Source organism: Lynx canadensis, chromosome A3, assembly GCF_007474595.2.
Source record: "Lynx canadensis isolate LIC74 chromosome A3, mLynCan4.pri.v2, whole genome shotgun sequence".
In the NCBI taxonomy this organism is placed as follows: domain Eukaryota; kingdom Metazoa; phylum Chordata; class Mammalia; order Carnivora; family Felidae; genus Lynx; species Lynx canadensis.
In genome coordinates this window covers 63,409,050-63,432,289 of record NC_044305.1, presented here as the reverse complement: position 1 = coordinate 63,432,289, position 23,240 = coordinate 63,409,050, and the positions used below count along the sequence as shown (strand labels likewise).

The following is a 23,240-nucleotide window of genomic DNA, read 5'->3' as shown; positions in this document are numbered from 1 at the left end:
GAAGAGTGTATGCAAACTCATAAACATGCAAGAACTCAGGGAATGTTGTTTCCATGAGGCCTTCCAGAGGAACCTGACTTGAGACAATGCTAGAAGGATGTCAGGAGTGAAGAGGAGGACAAGAGGAAGAGAAAGGATCTCCTAAGGGCAAAAGACAGACTGCTGGATGAATGACCTTGGGAATGGCAGAAACCTCATTTTCAATGGCCATCACTGCCATTAGCTCAGATCCATGAAGCACTGCCTGACATCAAGGGCTGTAAAAGCTAGAAATGCCACATTCTTTGGTACTCAGGATCCATTTAGTGTGGGCCACAGAATCTGCAGAAAACCAAGTTATGCCCTCTTTTAAATCACCACTCTTCCCCTCAAGACTTCTTTTTTCACATTAAAAAAAAATGGTATGGGCTTTACCACAAAATAGACTTGAATCAAATGCCAGCTCAACCGCTTACTGTATGACCCTGACCTAATTATTTAATTTTTAAAGCCGTGATATATTCGTCTAAAAGACAGCAGTATTAAAAGCACCTATGTCACAGAGTTGTAGTAAATGAATGAGATAGTGCAGGTTAACTGTAGGTCAGTGCTGGGCATAAAGTAAGTGCTTAAAAATGTTAGCTATCATTATCATTATAAACCATAAATCAAACTTAGTCTACCATAACCAACCTAGGGCATAAATAAAATCAGATGTAGTCAAACAGCAAAATAAAGTTATAGTTTACCTCTCAGATCAACTATCCGTACATAAATCGACAGAGGAGAAAATACCTGGTGTTTAGAGAATGACTATCCTGTGGATAACATTTTGAACTCTCAAGTTTTTCCAACCAGGCTCAACTGTATTTAAACATCCTTTAAAGGCTTTTTCATTACTGAAATCCTTTCAATGACTTCTGAAACCAGCAAACCAGATGGGGTGGGGAGAAACTTAGTTAACTGGATATGACCCAAACGTTTTAGTTAATTATATATGTTTACTTGCATCTCAAATGTAGCAAAATCACTGCGTTAATCTCAATTACGTTCTCTTACATATACACTCCCTGTCAGACACATCAAGGAGTTTCCACCAATGTTAGACAGCTTTACTGTCAAAATGGTCAATTCACTATAAAAATGTCAGATCACAGTCCAATCAACAAAGTTCCATTCTGCCATCCAATTCCTTCCCGCTGCTAAAGACTCCTGGCTGTTTTTACGTGTAATAAGATGCACCTATTCTATGTGCACAGTTTGAGGAGTTAAATATAGATACTTGGGTAAGTAATCACAACCACAATAAAGATACAGAACATTTCTATCACTTCAGAAAGTTCCTTCACGCCCCTTTGAAACCAATCTCCCCATCACTTCCAGACTTAGCCATTAACGAGCGGTCCATAGAATAGTTTTGCCTTTCCAGAATTTCATGTACATGTAACATATAGTATGTGCCCTTTTCTGTCTGGCTTCTTTCACTTAGCGTAACGTCTCCGAGATCCATCCACATTGTGTTTATGATCAGTTTGTTCCTCCTCACTACTTCATGGCTTTTAAAAACTTTGGGTCCTAACAGATTTGGAAGACGACTGAGAGGCAAGGACTAAAGAAAGTAGTTTAGGCCAATATAAAGCTGGTATCACCAGCTACCTGCATGTGTCCATTAAAAGCTTAATATTTTGGGGTACCTGGGTAGCTAAGTAAGTTAAGCGTCCCACTCTTGATCTCTGCTCAGGTCATGATCTCAAGGTTCCTGAGTTTGAGCCCCGCATCAGGCTTCTGACAGCGCAGAGCCTGCTTGGGATTCTGTCCCTCCCTCTCTCTCTGCCCCTCCCCGCTCCAAGTAAATTAATAAACATTAAAAAAAAAAGCTTAATATTTTAAGACAAAAGAATTATTTTCCCTTGACCCTAATAGTAAATTTTTTAGCTAATGTTTCTGAAATCAGAGGGAGTTCATGTCCTATCTTTGACTACATGGATGATGAAACAAATGTAGTTTGAACTTTGTCATGATTTTGTGCTTGTTTTACTACAAGATTGACTTAAAACATACTGACAAGAATTCACACCTTTTTAACATCTGCAAAGCAGCCCAGAACTAAAATAATTGCTTTTCCTAATCCCAATAGTTTTTCTTTAAAAAAAATTTTTTTACTGTTTATTTATTTTTGAGACAGAGGGACAGAGCACAGGTAGGGGAAGAACAGAGAGAGAGAGGGAGACACAGAATCTGAAGCAGGCTCCAGGCTCCAAGCTGTCAGCACAGAGCCCAATGTGGGGCTCGAACCCACAAACCGTGAGGTCATGACCTGAGCTGAAGTCAGATGCTTAAACCGACTGAGCCACCCAGGTGCCCCCTAATCCCAATAGTTTTTCAATGGGCAATGACAATAAAATAACTTCAGGGCTACATGATTTACTTCTAGTTGTCCTCTGTCCTCTCTTCACTCCCAAATAAATGGCTCCAGATTACAAAAACCAAATTAAGAACAAAATCAGACAGCAAAAGTTTCAGGAGGCTTTCAGAGTGAATTTTATTTGTAGGTTTCATTATCTTTAGTGCTATGATTATGAGTAGTGACAGAACATGACTCTACTGCATCATTACGGTCCTAACACCCACAAAAGTGAATTTACTTCACCCTGAAGCATGGTCATAGTATGACCAACATATATAGAATATTTCATATTCAGAATGTTTCTCATGATATAATATGTAACTATATCATTACAAAAAGCACCACTACTCCTGGCAAAACAACTCACACACTGAGGTCTTTTTGGTAGAATTAGCTATTTCTTGATAGAATTAGCTAATTCATCAGTCTGGCCCTAAAAAGTAGGCTTCTCAAGATAAGGTATTTTGTTGCACTTCACACTATTGATAACACCTCCCCTTTCCTGAAATTCTTTCCACTTCTGCAGACTTTTAAAACAACATTCACAATCATTCATGCCCCTGCTTTTTCCTCCAGCCTCCAACTTTCAACAGGGAAGTGGGTCCCCCAAATAGTAATTAGCCTTCAACCCAAAATATAGTATCTTCCCTTTGATCCAATCTCATTGCTTCAGCTACCACTTTTTAATATATACACATTTTTTAATTTTTAGAGAGAGAGAGCGGTCGTGAGCAGGGCAGAGGGAGAGAGAGAACCCCAAGTAGGCTCCAGCTCAATGAAGAGCTGGACTCAAGGTTCCATCCCACGACCCAGGGATCATGACCGCATCAAGAGTCAGGTACTCAACCAACTGAGCCACCCAGATGCCCTTCATATTTTATTTTTTTAAGTAGTATCTACACCCAACATGGGGTTCGAACATACAACCCTAAGATCAAGAGTCACATGCTCTACCAACTAAGCCAGCCAGGTGCCTCTCAGCTATCACTTCTATATTGACTTCTCAGATTTCTATTCATTAAGCTTGGCTGCTTTATTCATTAAGCTTGGCTACATATCTCTTCAAACAGAACATAACCAAAATCTTCACCTGTGCACCAAACCACCTTCATATGCCATTCTATTTGTATTCACTGCCTATTAATCTCCCTATTCAAACTCCTTCTTCTAGTAACTCAGGCTAGAAACCATAAATCTTTTATATGAATCCACTCAGAGCTACACCAAATCATTATGTTCCATCAAATCTCTCCCTTTAAGTGTCTCTCTTATCCTCCACCCTAATCCTGAACATCATCGCCTATTGTCTGGATTATCTAACCGCCTCCTCGTTGGTCCCCCTCACTTCACTCTCCCCTTCCTTCAATCGACCCTACAGATTACCACCAGCCTCATTTCCCTAAAACATACTTTAGCTATCCCAAAAAGATTTAATGGCCTTCCACTCCCCAAGTGACACTGAGTACAAAATATCCAGTCTGGAACCTCCCTCTATAACCTGCCCCGCCTAGGCCTTACATGGGCCAGGAACATCATTCTCATTCCCACCGAAGTGGTCCTATCTTCTTTCAGTGAACTAACCAAATCATTCAAGGTGCCTAAGAAATAACACCTCCTCTTTGTCACCATCAGCAACGCTTCATCCCAGCCTCTCACCACCCCTATACAGTCATCCATATTTCTTTTGACATTTTTGCCTTCCTTATCCTTTCTGCCCTAACCTGTGTCTCTGACACTTAGCACGTACTAAGTAAAATACATGTGAAGTTAAAAAATCCTTCTTCAAGAGAGATATCCTAGTCAACCATTCCAAAGTTCACAAAAATATTAAGTTGGCAGAGACCCAAAAATCTAGAACTCTGATTAACCTCTGTCATCTACTGTAACATACATTAAGTGCAAGCAGCTCTTATTTCCAGCAATTTTTTAAATGTTTAAAGTAATTTTTCTTTAATTTTTTTTTTTAACATTTATTTATTTTTGAGACAGAGAGAGAGAGCATGAACAGGGGAGGGTCAGAGAGAGAGGGAGACACAGAATCTGAAGCAGGCTCCAGGCTCTGAGCGGTCAGCACAGAGCCCGACGCGGGGCTCGAACTCACAGACCGTGAGATCATGACCTGAGCCGAAGTCGGACGCTTAACCGCCTGAGCCACCCAGGCGCCCCATGTTTAAAGTAATTTTATTAATTATGTTTATGATTGCTATCTTTTATTGCTTTTACTTTCCAAATCAACCAACATTTCCAGGAATGGCTAATTCCACCACGATGACTAAATTTCTCCTCAAGGGCTTTGCTCACACATGGGAGCTTAAGTTCCTACTTAGCATGTTACTGTGTACTTGGCCAGCCTGTTAGGAAATCTCATTATCACTGCCACCACAATGCACCAGAACCTCCACACACTCATGCACTTCTTCCTGAGGAATCTGTCCATTTTAGAAATGAGCTATATTTCTGTCACTGTCCCCAATGCCTGTGTAAACTCTCCGACAACAGAGCCATTTCAATGGTGATTTCCAGCAATTCTACTTTCAGTGTTTCACATTTAAAGCACCCAGTCAATCACACCCACTTACTGCAGACAGAAGGTACACTAATGAATTTATCACTTGGTTTGTTTCCAGATGCTCCACATTAAGCATCCCCAACTCCCACATCAGTCTAGCCCTATAAGCCCTTTTTGAGAACATCTTTGGCTCTAGACCAGAATCCATTCAGCTTAGCTCTTCCCACAGGTCTCTGAGCTTAGAGTTAAGGAAAGGAGCAAACTGAGCAAAGGGAGGAATGTATAGAGGAAAAGAAATATACACAGGGATGCTGGGTGGCTCTGTTGGTTGAGCCTCTAACTCTTAATTTCGGCTGAGGTCACGATCTCCGGGTAGTGGGATTGAGCCCCGCATCAGGCTCTGTGCTGAGTGTGGAGCCTGCTTGGGATTCTTTTTCTCTCTCCCTCAGCCCCTCTCCCCACCTCACGTGTGCACGCTCTTATAAAATTTTAAAAAATACACAAAAATTTTTTAAAAACATACAAAGTATTGTTTACCTTAAGTATAAAGCAATCAACCTATCCCCCACCCCCATATTACCATTCAAGTACTACCCTTCCAAGCATCTACTTCAATCCAAGCATTTTGGGAATTATTTTAAAACTGCCTTGAGGTTAGAATAGGATTTGGGGGATTTTAGAGATTTTAGTTTTAAGCAATCTCTACACCCAACATGGGGCTTGAACCCACCACCCTAAGATCAAGAGCCACGCCACTGCCTGAGCCAGTCAGGCACCACTAAAATGTCTGTGTCATTTTACAGACCCGCCATCTAATTAATCCCTAAAAACTCTTAAATACAATTAAGAAAAACAGCAGCATTCTAATTTAAAAGGAAGTCTGTATTTATGCCTACAAGATTTTGTCATTACAAAAAAAAACAAGAAAAACATGGGAGTGCCTAGCTGGCTCAGTTGGCAGAGTGTCAGACTCTTGATCTCAGTGTTGTAAGTTCCAGCCCCACACTGTGTAGAAATTATTTAAAAATAAAATCTTGGGTTCCGGGGCGGCTCGGTCGGTTAAGTGTCGGACTCCTGGTTTCTGCTCAGGTCATGTCCCATGCCAGGCTCTGCACTGATGGCACAGCACTTGCTTGGGATTCTCTTCTGTCCTCTTTCTTTTGTCCCTTCCCACTTGCACTCTTTCTCTCTCAAAATGAACAAACTTCAAAAAAATAAAATCTTAAAAAAAAAAAGGGCAAATGATAACAGCAAATACATGGAGAAATTCAAACGGCCACTATACATATGAGAATGTTCACCCACACTAGTAAGAGGAAAACATAAAATTAAAGTCACGAAACAGAGTTTCTCTCATTAGATTGAAGGAAAAAAAATTCTCAATACCAAGTGCAGACAAGGACATAGAACTCTGCTGTGATACAGCAGCTAGTAGCCACATGTGGCTAATCCAAACTGAGATATGCTATTAAGTACAAAATACATACCATATTTCAAAGATTTAATAAAAGAGAATGCAAAAATATCTCATTAATTTGTACTGTTTACTTACTGAAATGGCATTTTTAATATACTAGATAAAATATAATTACCTTCACCTGCTCCTTTTTGTTAAAGTGGCTACTAGAAAATGTTAAGTTCCATGTATGGCCAATATTGTATTTACACAAGGCACCACCTGCACCATTGATATAGGGCAACAGAAACTTCTGTATCCCACTGGTGGGAGCTTAAGTTGCTACAGCCACTTTGGAGTTAATTGTGGAAATACCTAAGTAGGTTGTACAATGAGAAAAGCCTACAATTCAGCAATTACACCCCTAAGTATAGGCTCTAGAGAAACCCTCACACATATGTACCAAAAGACATGTAAACTGCATTTTAGCATCATTGTTTACAGTTACAAAAATAATCCAAATGTCCATCCAAAGAGATTACACAAATGTGTTATAACTGTCCAATAGAATACTATATAATACATATGCAATACTATTAAAGAGAGGGAGAGAGCAACAAGGAAAAACCCTGCAAACATGCTGAGTGAAAAAAGTAAATTGTATAAAAAAGCATTCCATATACAATCAGGCACAAAAACTCCAAAATCTCTTAAAACAACAGTAGATGCTATTTAGACATAGATACGCACATGGAGATCATATATGTGAGGGTAGGCAGGCACAAAATTCAGGACAGTGGGAAAGAAAGGATGGAATCTGTGCAGGTAACAGAAGGGCTTCAAGTATGGTGGAATGTCCTATATCCTAAACTAAGCTGAGTAGCGGTTACTTTGGCATTCATTATTCTTTATAACTCTTTTTATACCTGATAGATTTCTGTGTGTTTAACATATGATTGTACAGGCCATGTACAACACCATACTTTATGGATTTGGAGACACAAGCAGAAATTTCACAAGTCTCCCCATGTTAAAAGCAGTTATACCTTGAACAACATCAGGATGCAACAAAAGCTACAAACAATTATATGAACACCAAATACATAAACACCACTTTTATACCACTACTACCAATACGATGAGAAAAGGGGACAATATATACATACTAAATCAGGGATGAGCAAAACTTTTCTTTGAAGAACCATAAAATAAATATTTGGGGCTCTGCAGAGCCATATGGTTTCTGTCACAACTATTCAACCTGCCACAGCTGTGGGAAAGCAGCTATAGACAATACGTAAAAAAATGAGCATGCTGTGTTCCAATAAAACTTTATTTGCAAAAACAGGCAGGAGAGAAAATTTGCCCAACGAGCCATAGCTGGGTGACTCCTGTCTAGATACATCTTTTTGTTTTGTTTTTTTAAAATGTTTATTTATTTTTGAGAGAGAGAGGGAGAGACACAGTGCAAGTGGGGCAGGAGCAGAGACAGAGGGAGACAGAATCTAAAGTATGCTCCAGGCTCTGAGCTGTCGGCGCAGAGCCTGACGTGAGGCTCAAACTCACAAACTATGAGATCATGACCTGAGCCGAAGTTGGGACACTTAACCAACTGAGCCACCCAGGCGCCCCATTAATGTTTATTTATTTGAGACAGAGAGAAAGAGAGAGTCAGAGTGCAAGTGGGGGAGGGGCAGGCAGAGAGAGAAAGAGAGAAAGAGAGAGAGAGAGACAGGGAATCCGAAGCAGGCTCCAGGCTCTGAGCAGTCAGCACAAGAGCCCGACTCTGGGCCGGAACCCACAGACAATGAGACCATGACCTGAACTCAAGTCGGATGCTTAACCAACTGAGCCACCCAGGCACCCCTAGATCCATCTATAAAAAAAAAAAATCATGGGGCACCTGGCTTAGTCAGTAAAGCGTGCAACTCTTGGTCTTGGGGCTGTGGGTTCAAGCCCCACAATGGGTGGAGAGATTACTTAAAATCTTAAAAGAAAAAAAAAAGAGAAACCAGTAAATCCATTAAGTAAAATTCTAAAGAAGAAATGGATTTACATGGTAACAAAATATGCCAAGATATACCAGATAATCACAAAAGGGAAAATGTTACTTGTCCATGGGGCTATCTAGTAATCACCAACTTCACCTGTGATCAAAGTTAGCACCACTCAGTGTGACAATCAGGCACTTTGTGCCTTCTGATGTGAAGGATGAAGCCGCATCACCTATGAAGCATCCTGGCCAAAATGTTTAACCTGAATTTAACTCAGTCTTTAGCTCTAATTTAAGAGTTTACAGAAGACAAAGGAGTAAGTTTTAAACAAGACCTCAAAGAAATAATCAAATTCTGAATACAGGACATTTTACAAGATAATCAGTCTCTTCAAAAAGACAGTCACTTAAAAAAAAAAAAAAAAAAGACGGTCACTTTTTAAGTAGGTGCTTAAATTTAAAAGAGAATTGAGACACAACAGCAAATGCAGCACAATAATGCATGATGTTTCACTGGATCTTGGTATGGAAGGGAAAAGCTATGTAAGTCATTTCTGACCCAGCTGGGGACATCTGCATAAGGACAGGGATTAGATGACTTCTGGAGATTAGACAACCGTGTTATATATCATGATGACAATATCGTAGGTAGGCAGAAAACGACATTTGGGGAGTAGATTCATACTTAAGTACTGGGTGAAGTAACATGGTATCTACAATTTATTTTGAAATGTTCAGCAAAGATTATATAAAGCAAACATGGTAAAAATATAAATACTGTTGAATTTAAGTAGTGGGTATAGACGTACTCAACGTACCATGACAATGTTCTGTAGGATTAAAAATGTTCATAAACTAATATGGCATTAGATGTAACTATGCTTCTATGAAAAAATTTTTCATAGTAGAAAGGCAAAAATGCATTGTGATTGTTAGTTTATTAAATTGCATTCATCAATCTCCTCTACAAATACTAGTTTTAAGTCTCCCCCAGAGTTCTCAAGGTTATGTATCAAATTTGACCCAAAAGAAACTCTTCTAAAGTTCATGACCTCGATGTTTTTTCAAGCACCTGCTTTCTAAAAGCAGAACAATTACAAGATACTCTATACTGCCATTTGATTTTCACACATTCTAAAAAGGGTCTAAATATATAACATATACCTCTGATTCCTTTATAGCATTTTTACTTATTACCTTGTATAATTAATCACATACGTTTTACTCCTTTCCTCACTCCCCCAAACAGCAGATTCAAATTATCTTTGTTCTCCAAAGTGCCCAATGCTAGCAGACAGTATTTATTTAGTAAATAAAAATTGAACAGCAAGAGATTTGTGTTCATACCTTTAACAAGTTAAGCATTCAGTCCTTGAGAAGGAATGCTAATCTCTCTCCTCTCTTCCTACTCCCTAGTCTACTCTCATTACAAGATACTGTTTCTATGAAAAACTTTACTCAGCAAGTATTTACAGACACAATATAGATACATGGACAGAGCAGCATACAAAACTAACACAGTTGTTGCCCTTACGTAGCTAACAAACTCTAACAGAAAATGAGAATCTTACAATAGAACTCTGGATTTTAGAATCAAAAGGACCTCAAGATATCATATGGTCCAGCCCTCTGCCTTAACTCAGGTAAAAATATTATACTGCAGATTAAAACTACTAAATCCTAGAAAGACTAAGTAACTCGAGAAGTCACAGAACCATTGATAGTTTCTATGGGTGGGGCACCTGGGTGCAGTGGGTTAAGCATCTGACTCCATTTCGGCTCAGGTCATGATCTCATGGTTCATGAGTTAGAGCCCCGCATCCAGCTCTCTGCTGTCAGCAGAAACCCATTTCTGACCCTCTGTCTCTCTCTCTCTCTCTCTCTGCCCCTTGCCCACACTCTCCCTCTCTCTCTCAAAAATAAACAAACATTAAGAAAAACAGTTTCTATGGGAACCTCAAACCATGTCTTCTGCCTAGGTTAGGTACTCTTTCAACCTATCATGTACTAATAGTAACAGCAGTAGTCATAGTAACGACAACAATAACAGAAGGCACTCCAATGGCAGTGATTACGTGTGCTGGGCTCTATAGGAATAGCTTTACATGGACTGCCTCAGCTAACAATTTTATAAGATATGTTACCATTCTGGGGCACCTGGCTGGCTCAGCGTGCGAGTCTTGATCTCAGGGTTGTTTGTTCAAGCTCCACATTGGGTGTAGAGATTACTTAAAATCTTAAATAATACAAGATTTTAAAAATTAAATATATATATATATATTATCATTCATTTTACAAATGAGAAAACTGAGGTTTAGAAACATTAAGTAATTTGCTTTAAGTTATCCATCTACAGAGTGGTGGGACAGGAATACAAATCCAAGTAGTCCGACTTCAGTGTCCATGCTCCCAATCATCCTCCTCCTTTTGGAGCTTTTTCCAGAAGCATAATCTGCTCCAAGTATAAAGCCTTCTTACATCTAATAAACACTTACAAACATACACAAGTAAACTGTGCTAAGCATTCTGCAGCATTAACTAAATGCATAAAGTAGCAAAAATTCAGAAATATGTATCTAAACGTGTTGAGATGTCTCATGCACATTTATGGACAAGTAATTCTCACCTAGATCTGTGGGTATAGAATAGTTTTCATTCACATGTGACTAAGAAGGATTTTATGATTATCAAGGCATTACTCTGAAGTAATAGAGTTAAGGCCTAAAAAAACAAAATGAAAAGAACAAAAAAAACACGGTCTCCTAACGTCATCACCATTTGGCCAACTCCTCTGAGCATTTTTCAACTGATATACTCCTGAAGCCACTGCTATACAGCATCTCCCAAACTGTATTAGCCATAATATCATCTGACAATCCATTAAATATCACACTTATCTTTTGCTGGATTGGTTTCAGTCCTTGTGAAAACGCAGTATCAATGTTATTCCAGCTAGCTCTCTAAAATTAACTATGCATCTCTTCTCCTTCCTATTCAAAATATACCTTATGCTTGACTCCATAATTTGCCCAGGCAATATATGCCTGAACAAAAACAAAAGACCCGCCTATAAGAATTCCAGTCTGTAGGGTGATCATAAAGTCTGAAAACAGAGATATTATTTTAACATTCTGTACTGTAACATCAATTAGCCATTTATTGTGTACACATCTGTGTTCCCAGACCTGGTGGCCACCTTGTACTTAAATAAAAATCAAGCACAGACAGAGGCAGAAAAAAAGCAACACAAAACAAAAGCACAAGAGAAGAGAAAATAACCTGAACCTAAAACACAAACATATCACTGAGAAAAAGACTCAAGATCCAGGATAAGAGCAATAATGCAATCTAAATCATCACTAATCCTTCCAAACCCCTAAGTCCCTTACAAACTAGTTAGATTGCACAAAACGAAAACAAAGAAATGGACAGTATAACCGCAAACTATTCTATGTATTAAGCCAAAAGTTATCATTTCACTTCCACATTTTACTTCAAAAGACTCCAGAACAGATGACGAGAAGGAAATTAAACTCCACTTCCTCACACTTTGGACCTACAACCATCAAAGTGTTAATAAAATTCTGTACCATATCAATGAAACCAGTTACAAGAGATAATTTAGACATCAAGTAAGGCTTTGTCTTGTTTTTTAATCTAAACTATGGGCACATATTTCCAAATGTTGAACAGCTCAGTGAACCTGCTCTGACAGCACTGAATTTAATACATTCAAAGAGTTCAAATTCTTCTGCACATCAGCATTTTGATAAAAGTGATATAGTTACCAAAATACATTAACAGTGAAACTAGTAATTTGAGGGCTTAATTTGGGTGCTATAAATGAAGTCTCTTAGGTCTTGAATGGAACCAGTGCTCATTTTTATATTCAGGCCCTGAAATTAACACAAGTTGATTCGCTTTAAAATAAAATTTAAAAAAATCTCAACTCACTGCAGCAAGCAAGATCACATGAGAGTCTGGCTCAATGCCTCACAAATGAAAGCAAAAGACCATTATGTATTAAAATAAAAACAAAGATCAAAGATCTCTCGTGCTTATCCTAAGTGTGCAATGGTTGTGTAAACTCAGGAAGAGACATCTTTACCAAACTGGATCATCATTAGGAAAGGTACATAACAGAAAGTAGAAAAATAAGCACCTGATTCATATCTAAGTGCAGTAAGAAATCCTCATGCAGAAATTTACAATGCAGGAAAAACAAAGGCACAACTTCAAGTTATACAGCACAGGTCTAGAATTAAGGGAAGCAGTAACAAATATACAGACCAATTTTAGTGCAATCAACTAAGAGACGGATTGGCTCCATCAGTTATCTTCAAAAGAACTGTCAAATAACCAGAAAACAGAAGTAGCAGTCACAAATCAGTGACAGGAGCGCCTGGGGGGGCGCTCAGTCAGTCCAACTACTGAAGTCATAACCTCAGTTTGTGAGTTTGAGCCCCACGTCTGGTTCTGCACTGACAGCGTGGAGCCTGCTTGGGATTCTCTCTTTGCCCCTCCCCCATTCTCCCTCTCCCTCTAAAAATGAATAGACTTAAAAAAAAAAAATGCATCAGTGACAATATTTCCAGACACTATAAAGGCCAATCACTCACCTTTCAAATATACTCACAAAAGAACACAAGAAAGAGCAACAGGGTCTTTTCTAAACACAAATGACAACGTATGTTTTATAGGTACATAGCAAGTTACTGAAACCAATCTTGTTAACAAGTCCTACTCACCCTGTTCCTATTATCCTACCTTCTCCCATTTTCCTGTCTAGGAACTTATCTATCTATCCAAGGCTGGCCAGTAAAAGTAAACACCTGAAGGCCCCAGCTTCTGGCGGGATCTCTCTTTGACCTTTGGCTCACCTTTTAAAATCTTTGGTACAATATCTCCCCCTTTCTACTTCCTCTTTCCATGCATCAGTTTATGTCTAGTTACAGAAAAACTCTTCTTCCCTCCTTTTTTTCTTCCCTCTCTTTTGTTAATAATAGTAAAGCTCTATAAGGGCACGTGACTAACTCAGCCAATGGAGAATGAGACTCTTGGTCTTGGGTCATGAGTTTAAGCCCCACACTCGGTGTAGAGCTTACTTTAAAAAAAAAAAAAGTAAAGTTCTCATCAGAGCTTCTAAAGTGTAGCATAGAAAACCATACATCCCAAATTTTCCACTCGTAATTTCGGACATCCACAAAGGGAGTACAGTTGAAACATAAACTGAGGAAGTGTGTGTGCCATCAGAATGTAAAATCTATGAGGGCAGTGATTTTGTCAGCCAGAAATGGTGCTTTGCATATTAGAAGGCACTCAGGGAATGCCAGAATAATGCTTGGGGGTGGGGTGGCCACAGAGTAAAAACTATTAAACTACATGGAATTCTTTACTTCTCAGTGGGTTGGTAGCCTAAAGTAATGGGAAGCTGCTCATATCTCAACTTGATCTCCCATACATTCTATCATTCAGAGTTGCTTTGAGTTCACAATTTCCTCTTTGTAAGGGACTAAGAAGAGCCACCTGTACTTAATAGATAACACCCTTCATTAACTCAGACTTGAGTGCTTTAATGAGAAGAGGGGGAAAAGAAAATTTCTTTGCCATGATAAGTTAAATACCCATGAGCAATATGGACACTCCTAGATTCTCCTAGTTGTAAGAACATCTATTAACTACTCTTTTTCAATGTTAAGAGTGTACTTATACATACCTACATCAAGAAAATTAAATGCAATTAGACTTAAGAATCAGTGACATTACTCTCAAGCTTTAAAGTGCTTTGAAATCCTTTCGAATTTCACAAATTACTCTATATATCCTTTGTTAAACCTGCTTTTCAGGTTTGCACTATCACACAAAACCTATTTATTTAGTTTTTTTCTTCTATTACACATTTGATTATACCTGATAACATAACCACATCTTAAAAACAGAAAAAGTTTTCCACGAAGGAAAGAAAAGGTTTTTCATGTATCTATCATACAAATGCACTTATCATCCACCGGTAATTTGAAGCGGGGGACGGTCTATATAGACGAAAAACACAATACTAGACACAGGTTTAACCTGCCTGTACCACTGCCAATAATTGGTCCCATCTCTAAAAGTAAGACAAGCTCCTTAACCTTCAGTAGAAGTCTTCCAATGTTCATCTCTCTCTCTCCTCTAAATATCAGATCATGTATTGAATAGTCTTTTGTTCAAAGGGATGTAAAACAAATTCAATAAGGGTTATGTTTCCAAACTTTAAGGTCTTTAGATTTCAGAAAGAAATCAACTTAAAGCCAATAAATGTAATATTGATATTTCAACATACTCCCAAAAAAGCACTTTTGAGTCCATTTTTAGTAAGTTAATATTAAACTATTTAGTAAATAAGGGGTGCCTGGCTGGCTCAGTCAGTACAGCATTGTGACCCTTGATCTCAGGGTCAGGAGTTCAAGCCCCATGTTGGGCGTGGCACCCACTTAAAAAGAATAACTTAAAAAAAAAAAAAAACACAATTTAGTAAATGAAAAAAGCTTTCAATTTGTAAACTGTGCTTTAAATGTTAACAAACCATGTTAAATTTGTCTAAATAGATTAACAAGTTAAAATCCCACTATTGATTGTTAAACTACTGGGTTCTTGAACTTAATTATTAAAAGGGTATCATTATAAAAGGTGTATGTTATGCCAAGAAATAATAAGATATTGTAGATGTGGCCACAAGTTAGCTGCAGTTAAAAAAGAAAAATATTTACTTGAGAACTCCTCTGTGTCATGACCTACCATAATTCAGAGCAAAATGTTTAGGTCTCTGTTATTTAACATTAAATTTCAAGGGAGAAATAAAACACCCTGAAGTTTGAATGAAAACTAAAAAGAAGAAGAAGAATGAGCTACCTTATGCTATTTGTTTCTAAGGTTGTTAGATGATGCTAAAAACGAAATCTCATGATCTTTATAAAATCTGAAAATTAAACTACAGTATATAGAATACACTTCTGGAAAACTTCTTTACATCAAGAATTTAGTAAAAACTTCTTTTTATCGGGGCACCTGGGTGGCTCAGTCGGTTAAGCGTCCGACTTCAGCTCAGGTCATGATCTCGCGGTCCGTGAGTTCGAGCCCCGCGTCGGGCTCTGGGCTGACGGCTCAGAGCCTGGAGCCTGCTTCCGATTCTGTGTCTCCCTCTCTCTCTGCCCCTCCCCCGTTCATGCTCTGTCTCTCTCTGTCTCAAAAATAAATAAACATTAAAAAAAAATTTAAAAAAAAACAAAAAAAAAACAAAAAAAACCTTCTTTTTATCATAACATTGATTCAACTACCTGATCAAATCACTCGAGTTAGTCTAAAAGGTGATCTTCTTTGGGGGGAAGGAGAAGATATAGTTTAAACACTGAAAAGTGTAATTCAGGTCAAATCTACACAAAGAGGCTAAACCACATTAGAGATGTTTCTTTTGAGGGGCGCCTGGCTGGCTCAGTCAGAGCATTCGACTTTTTTTTTTTTTTTTTTTAAAGTTTATTTATTTATTTTGAGAGGCAGAGAGAGAGCACACACATGTGCGAAGAGGGTACGGGCAGAGAGAGAAGGAAGGAAGGAAGGAAGGAGGGAGAGGGAGAGAGAAAGGGAGAGACAGGGAGAGGGAGAGGGAGGGAGAGACAGGGAGGGAGAGACAGGAGGGAGAGACAGGGAGGGGGAGAGAGAGAGAGAGAAACCCAAGCAAGCCAGCTGTCAGCACAGAGCCAGAGATGGGGCTCAAACACACGAACAGGGAAATCATGACCTGAGCAGAAATCAAAAGTACGATACTTAACGGACTGAGCCACTCAGGTGCCCCTGGAGCATTTGACTCTTGGCCTCAGGATCTTGAGTTTGAGCCCCACACTGGGCGTAGAGATTACTTAAAAAAACAAAACTTTAAAAAAGTTAAGAAAAAAAGAAATGTTTCCTTTGAAAAAAGATTCCAAAATGGCCAATCAGAGATATTAGCATACTTAGTCTAAAAGATCAAAAGTTATTTTCTTTTAAATCAATATTTTGGTATAAACAAGTATCAACAAACACAAATAAACAAAGATTATGAAGTACCTTTCCTTCATCTATACTTGTTAGATCAGTATGACAGTTTATACAAAAACTACAAAAACCAGTATTCTCCAAATCCACCCTATTTCCCTTCCCTGTTTGGTCTGAGTACAGGATAGTGAGATGGAAAGTAGTTGGGTTACATTTCCAGGGTTTACCTAGTTTCTGAGAATTTTATCTCATATCCCCAATTAATCAGTCCTTTTAATCCACAACTCTACTGATATGATATATAAAATATATTCTACAGTAAAACTTTAAAGCTGCTAATATATTATTTCATTTTGACCCACATTCTGAAATTAGTTCATTAAGAAAAAAAAAATAAAAAGAATCAAGTACAATGTGGGGGAGGGGGGAATGGATATCCAGAAATAACCACATTCTCCAACATTCTCTTCCTGCTAACCATAATTTTATATGTTATGCTAAGTATCACTTGAATAAATTTTGCTATTTGAATTCTGGAATTTAAAATAAGTTTATTCTAACTCTGACACTGTCAGTTGTTTCCCAACTCATTTTTGTTTAAAATCAGTGAACTGTGAAAGGCATATTTCACAGAAAAAGTAAAATACCATGTTATATTTTAATAAGTTAATTTTACTCACTTTACTAATTTATGAAAGACCACTATAGAGTTAGAATTATACTTCTTTACTCTCTATTGTAGGTAGGATCACAAAATTCTTTAAAATAGTTACATGTAATATACAAATATTCATACAATGTAGATAATGCGTGTAACTAACACCAATGAGAGTGGGGGGAAAATTCACTCTCAGTGTCATGTGCGCTAAAAGAAATGTTTACCAACCCATTTACAAGGGCACGTTTACAATTGTTCCACCATTGGCTCAATTTTTAATGAATCACCACAATCCCTAAGCGACACTATGGCAAATTCTACTCTTCAACGAGTATCACGAGACAGTCTATCAGCATCAAATTTTAATTCAAAAGACTTCGTAAAAAATGTACATTATAGGGAAAAATGTACATTATAGGTAAACAAACTTTCAACATGAACTACTTTTTCTGATCCTTATCAACTTGTGAATTAGTTTTTCTTAGAAGCACAGCTAGGTAGACATACCATTCCTTCAGATGATGTAATTTGTAGAGATTTGGTAATTACAATATGTTAACAACTAACATAAAATAATATTTATCGCCGTGACTATCAGACAAACTTTAAAAGCTTTCACCTATTCCTGGAGTCTTCGCAGAAATCAGACACCTGGTATGAGAAAACAGGTGTTGAGAGCTCTGCTGGTCATTTCTAAGAGATTAATGCAACATGGACAAATTCCACAGATTATATACAAAAACTGAGGAAATCTTAACCAAGGGGTACAAAAGATCACATAAAAACACAACTCCATGCTGACAATGCAACATGGAGAGCCACTGCAGAAACTGTGATAAAACTTTATGAGAGCAAAAATAAATGAAGAGGGGAAAACACAACCACCATTTAAAGAAGACACTGACAGAAGCAAAGAAGCACAGTAAAAATCAGGATTATCCCTGGGGGGGGGGGGGGGGAAATCTGTTGACAAAAAAAAACAAAACAAAAACAAAAACCCAACCTGTTCTAAATACTAAATTTTAGAAGTGCAATTGAAACAACACATTGCCCATTCAGGAGGCCTACAAAAATATTTCTTTAAAAAAGTTATCACCTTAATAGTGTAACTTCAACCGTATTTTTTTAAAGCCCGTACACTTGGAAAAGATTATCATAATAATTAGAATAACTTGTCTCTATTTAGAAATGCTGTTTAAAAGCAGGCCAATGATAGGAACTCTGCTATTGCACAACAGAGAAAGTAAATGAAATAATGTCCATTAACATTCAGTGTTGATGGTATGTTGCTCAATCTCCCAGAACATAGGGACTTACAGTATCTGCCCTCTACAATTTACCACTTCTACGTCCGTGCAGTAGCTCAAATAAAATGAGTTCCTGTGTTAATCCCACAATAAACCTCAGTAATTCTCACATCACAGTTGTAAAGGTTTGTTAACAAAAAGAATGTTTTTCCCAAAATAGCTACATATCACTAAGACTACTCAAATTCCTAAATAATCCTTTTACAAGTCTCCTGCCAACTTTATTTTGATACATTAAACATGTGGAGCCTATTTTAAAAGGTCTTTAACTGTGACTTCATGAAAACAGCTTCCTCGTTGTTCATCTAATGTCTTCTTTTTAAAGTTTCCACGTTGTTTTTAAGCCGACTTGAATACTTATGAATCTGGGCCGACTATCAAATGCTTAAGAAGCAGTTTTGCCAAGTAAGATGGGCAAATGTTCTAGATCTGCTAAATCGGACAATAAAGGTCAGGCAACTTAAAAAACGAAATAACTTATTTCCAACATTCACTGAGCCCCTCTTTTTTAAATTACCTTGGTGTTATTCTCACATTTAACGTTTATGAATACAACCTACTTTTGAAAGGACATTAGACCCAATTATATTATTAAAAAAAAAAAAAACTGATCTTCCATCTAAAGCCGGTTAGTCTACTCTTAATGGGCCTCTGGAAGATTTGGGGTACTGAAGGCAGAAGTTTCATTTAAAAACTTTTTTGCGGAAAAGAATGACATCCGAAAAGGACTGCTGGGGAAGGCAGGGAAGAAGAGCCCGGAGTCACCAAGAAGAGAAAGAAGCGATTTAGAGCTACTAAGAAGAGGTGGTGAGAGGCAGAGAAAGAAGAACGAGAAAGAAGATTTAACAAGGAAGTGAAGTGGAGCGCAGAGTGGGGCAAAAGCTGATGAGGAAACAAATGTAAAAGGTAGGGTTTTCAAATAGGCATGATCCAGGAAGGGATGAGTTAAAGCCTGGAGTAGCCCTAGCCCCACTGCTTTGGTGTGAAAGAGACGCTCGCTGTCTGAAGCAGAAAACAGGGGGAAAGCAGTTCACTTCCAGGCGTTGGAGCAAAGTAAAATTCCCTGCCCCGAGCCTCTCCCAGCCTCGGCCGAGCGCGGAGGCGGCGGCTGGGGAAGGGGCCTACCCAGGAGCCAGGCTCCGCGTTCTGCTCCCCCAGACTCCACGGCAGAAAGAAAAAAAAAAAAAAAAGGCGAGGATTAGACAGGTAGGGCCCACGACCGCAGCCCGGCGGCGCCCCGAAAACGGTCCGGGGCCTCGGCGGTGCCCGCGAGCCGTTTCCCCTGCGGCGGGGCGCGGAGCGGCCTTACCTGGGGCGAGGGAGGGAAGCGAGGTCTAGGGCGTCCGTTCTCGCCCGCCGCAGAGAACCCCTGCTGCACTCAACCCAGGCTTCCGACTGAGGCGCGACCCTGCCTCAGCCGCCGCTTCCCCGTCGGGGTCTCGGCCACCGCCTCCGCCGCCTCCGGGGCTGTTTACACCGTCGGGCCCCGCACGCCGCCGCCGCCGCCGCTGCCGCCTTCTCTCCACCCTAGCGCCGTTGCCGATTCGGCCGCCGCCACCTCCTCCGCCGCAGCCTCGTCTCTCTGGAGCATCTTCCAGCCACCGAACCCTGAGAAGCAGAGAGTCCAGCCGCGCCGGCAGGAAACTCCCCCGCAACTGCTAGGGGGACCAGGCGGTCAGAACACCGGCGGCTTTTCCGCCATTGAGCAGCAGCCGCTCGGCTCCTTCTGCAACCCCCTCCCCGCACCCTCTCCTCCCCGCCCCTCGGGCAGCCCCGCCCCCAGATCCCACCCATTGGGACGGCACGGCCTCTGGCTGCACCCGGTTGGCTGAGATTCCCGTCAATCAGCGTCCCCCTCCCACTTCGGCTGCCCCGTACCTCGGTACTCAGTTTTCCCCGCCCACAATGCCCCGCCTCTCAGTTCCTAATTTCCCATTGGGCACCAGTGACCACCTTCAATTGGCAAGGTCAACTATCCATCAAACACCGCCCACTGAGTGAGACCCAACCCTTCATTACCATTTACTTTATTCAGCCCCGCCTCTGGACGTCAGGAACAAACCCACCCTACCAGCCATAAGTAGAGATCGCCATCAATCAAATAACGCCCACCTGCACTCCGCCTCGCATAGCCCGAACCCTAGCGATTCTCTTTTTTTATTGGTCCAAAGGGTGACCCGAACCGTCAACCATTGGCTTTCTCTGCGTGTCCGTCACTAAACCAATTTCCAAGTCCGTCACACTGGCTTTTTTTAAATGAACGCGCAAAAGGCGGGGAAGTATTCGAAAAGCGATTGGCTAGTCTTCGAAAACGGTCAAATCCAGACAGTGTGTGCGGATCCTTCCCGTTCTACGAGAATCATGCCCCTTTATTTCTAACCTCTAAGCCTTGCGTAAAACAAGCGCCATAAAGGAGCCAACGCGCTTGTGCAGTTATAGGTGTAGAAGCCTAGTCCCACCCGGAATTGCAGGGGGTTGGCTGCCGATTGGCTAACAAAGTCCTGTTAGGCCCTCATTGGAGAATATAAACGCCTCTCTTTGGCGTAGAGACGGAAGGGATGGCGCGGGCGAGGATCAGAAGCGGTCCGGGGAGAGGCGGTTGTTTTGCTTCAGCCAGCGGGAGGGGCATACGCGGGAGAGAGAAGCTCAGAATGCTGGGCTCTGGGGGAGGTGTTGCGGGGAGGGAAAAAGCCCGGATGTTTCCCAACAATGAAATCATCGCCGACCAATCAGAGCTGCTGAGCTGATATACCTGCCGGACCTGTCCGCAGTAGGGGAGGGAATGAGTTAGTGAGCGGGAAATTGGGGTATCAGGAATGGCTGGAAAGCGAATTGAGAAAATGGGACAGGCGATCCCTTCAAGAGGACTCTGTGCTGTTAAGGGTTATTTGTGTTCTTTCTAAGCCTGCAATGCCTGGCATTCAGCCCTTGACATTTCCATGTTTTGTTTCTTAGTCAACATTGATTTTTAAAACTCGGCCTAGTCTTTGACATTCATTCCTTCGTTCCACAATTCTTGAGCGCCTGCTATTTGCCAGGCACTATGCGAAGAACTGCAGACACAAAACTAAATTAGGCAATCCCACTACAAGATGATACATGCTATCACTGAAACATGCAAGGGATGGTAGTGACATAAAGGGATCGTCCCTGTGTATAGGTTTACTGAAGAAAGCTTCACAAAGAACAGTATCAGTCTAGAATGAATGATTCAAGAGGCAAAGGAAGGGAGTGGACAGGATTCCTTCAGCAATCGAATTAGACTAACAGGTATTGCCAGGTTAATTCCCCCCAAAAGAAACAAAACTAAAGTGTAATTAAAGCATTCTAACACCTTAGAATACCTTTTTTTTTTTTTTTTTAATGAAAGTGCCCTGATAAAGCATTTAAACCTTATTCACACTTTTGTGTAAATTGGTTTGGACTGACAATCAGAGCTGGCCCAGCAATGGTGAGAATGGCAAAAATAAAGACTTAATTGCAGTTCAGATTTTTTCATCTATGCCCCAATTTTGCATAATAATAGGGGTTTTACGGTATGGTGGCTAGCGCACCAGCATCATAATCAGCTGGCGTGCAGATTCCTGGGTCCACTCACACCCATAATATCAGGGACTCTAGGGACAAGACTTAGGTGAATTTTTAAATTTTTATACACACCAATGATTGAGACCCTCTAGCATAGGTAATGGAGACACCATAAACTAAAATTTAGTTGCCCCACTTCTGCATGATGGGAGGAAAAATAATAAAGAAAAAAAGAAGTAGGCCCATTTAGACTTTGCCTTTCCCTTGTCTCCTTTGTTATCATTATCACTTCTTAGGAAATATTTCTTAAATAACTTATAGAATACATTTCCTTAAATCACTTTCCTTTGTCTGACATACTTTATATAGGGGAAAAGGAGTCTAGGATCTCAGCTTCCAAAATGAGAATCTAAAGATCATAAAAATGGAGACATCAGAGGACCCTGGTCTTGAGAATCCAGGCAATCTCAGAAGGACATCAGAGAAGTTTCTTGATCTGATTGATTTCCTTCTCACTTTCCCTTGGTTGACCCTAAGACTAATACAAAGCACAATCATTTAGGTGGGCTGATGATTGCACATCGTTCATTCTTTCAATCACTAAAAGTAAAGATGCATTGGGCACCCTGGTGGCTCAGTTGTTTAAGCATCTGATTTCAGCTCAGGTCATGATCTCAGGGTTCACAAGTTCAAGCCCCTGCCTCAGGCTCTCTCCTGTCAGCATGGAGACTGCTTCAGATCCTCTGTATCCGGACCCCCCCCCCCATCTCTGCCCTTTCCCCCGCTTGTGCGTGCTCTCTCTCTCTCTCTCAAAAATAAGTAAAAATAAAGGTACATTGAATACTGTCCTAGGGGTTAAGGATACAATAGGGATAAAAACACATTTAGGTTAACTTTCTTGTATGCTTTATTGTATTAAAACACTAAACCAATAGGGGTGCCTGGGTGGCTCAGTCAGTTAAACATCCAACTTCAGCTTAGGTCATGATCTCACGTGGTTCGTGAGTTTGAGCCCCGGTGTTGGGCTCTGTGCTGACAGCTCAGAGCCTGGAGCCTCCTTCAAATTCTGTGTCTCCCTCTCTCTCTGCCCCTCCCCTGCTCACACTCTCTCTCTCTCTCAAAAAATAAATAAACATTTAAAAAAAACACTAAACCAATAAAGAAGGTCCAACACAATTCACAAATTTAAAAGGTAAATTGGTGTGTACCATCATAAACATACAATGCATCATAAACATTGAGTACCATCATAGAGAGCTCTGATTCTAACTAGCTATGTGAATGCAGCTAGTCTAAGCTCTCCTAGCTTTGTTTTGTTGAGATTTAGATGTTATTAAAGGCAAAGCAGTCCCCAAAATATAATAAAAACAATACTAAATATAATGTAGAGGGGCACCTAGGTGGCTCAGTCAGTTAAGCGTCCGACTCTTGATTTTGGTTCAGTCATGATCTC

General features: G+C 40.0%; 1 protein-coding gene across 3 annotated transcripts in view; it reads right to left on the bottom strand.

Annotated features, from left to right (window-relative positions):
- The window catches only part of PPM1B (protein phosphatase, Mg2+/Mn2+ dependent 1B), an 83,363-nt gene extending 63,366 nt beyond the window's left edge, over positions 1 to 19,997 (bottom strand). For all 3 annotated transcript variants that reach the window (XM_030310512.1, XM_030310510.1, XM_030310513.1), the window contains exon 1: positions 19,569 to 19,997. The gene's annotated coding sequence lies outside the window, so the exon portion shown is untranslated. The remainder of the gene's footprint in view (positions 1 to 19,568) is intronic.
- Positions 19,998 to 23,240: the final 3,243 nt, after the last annotated feature.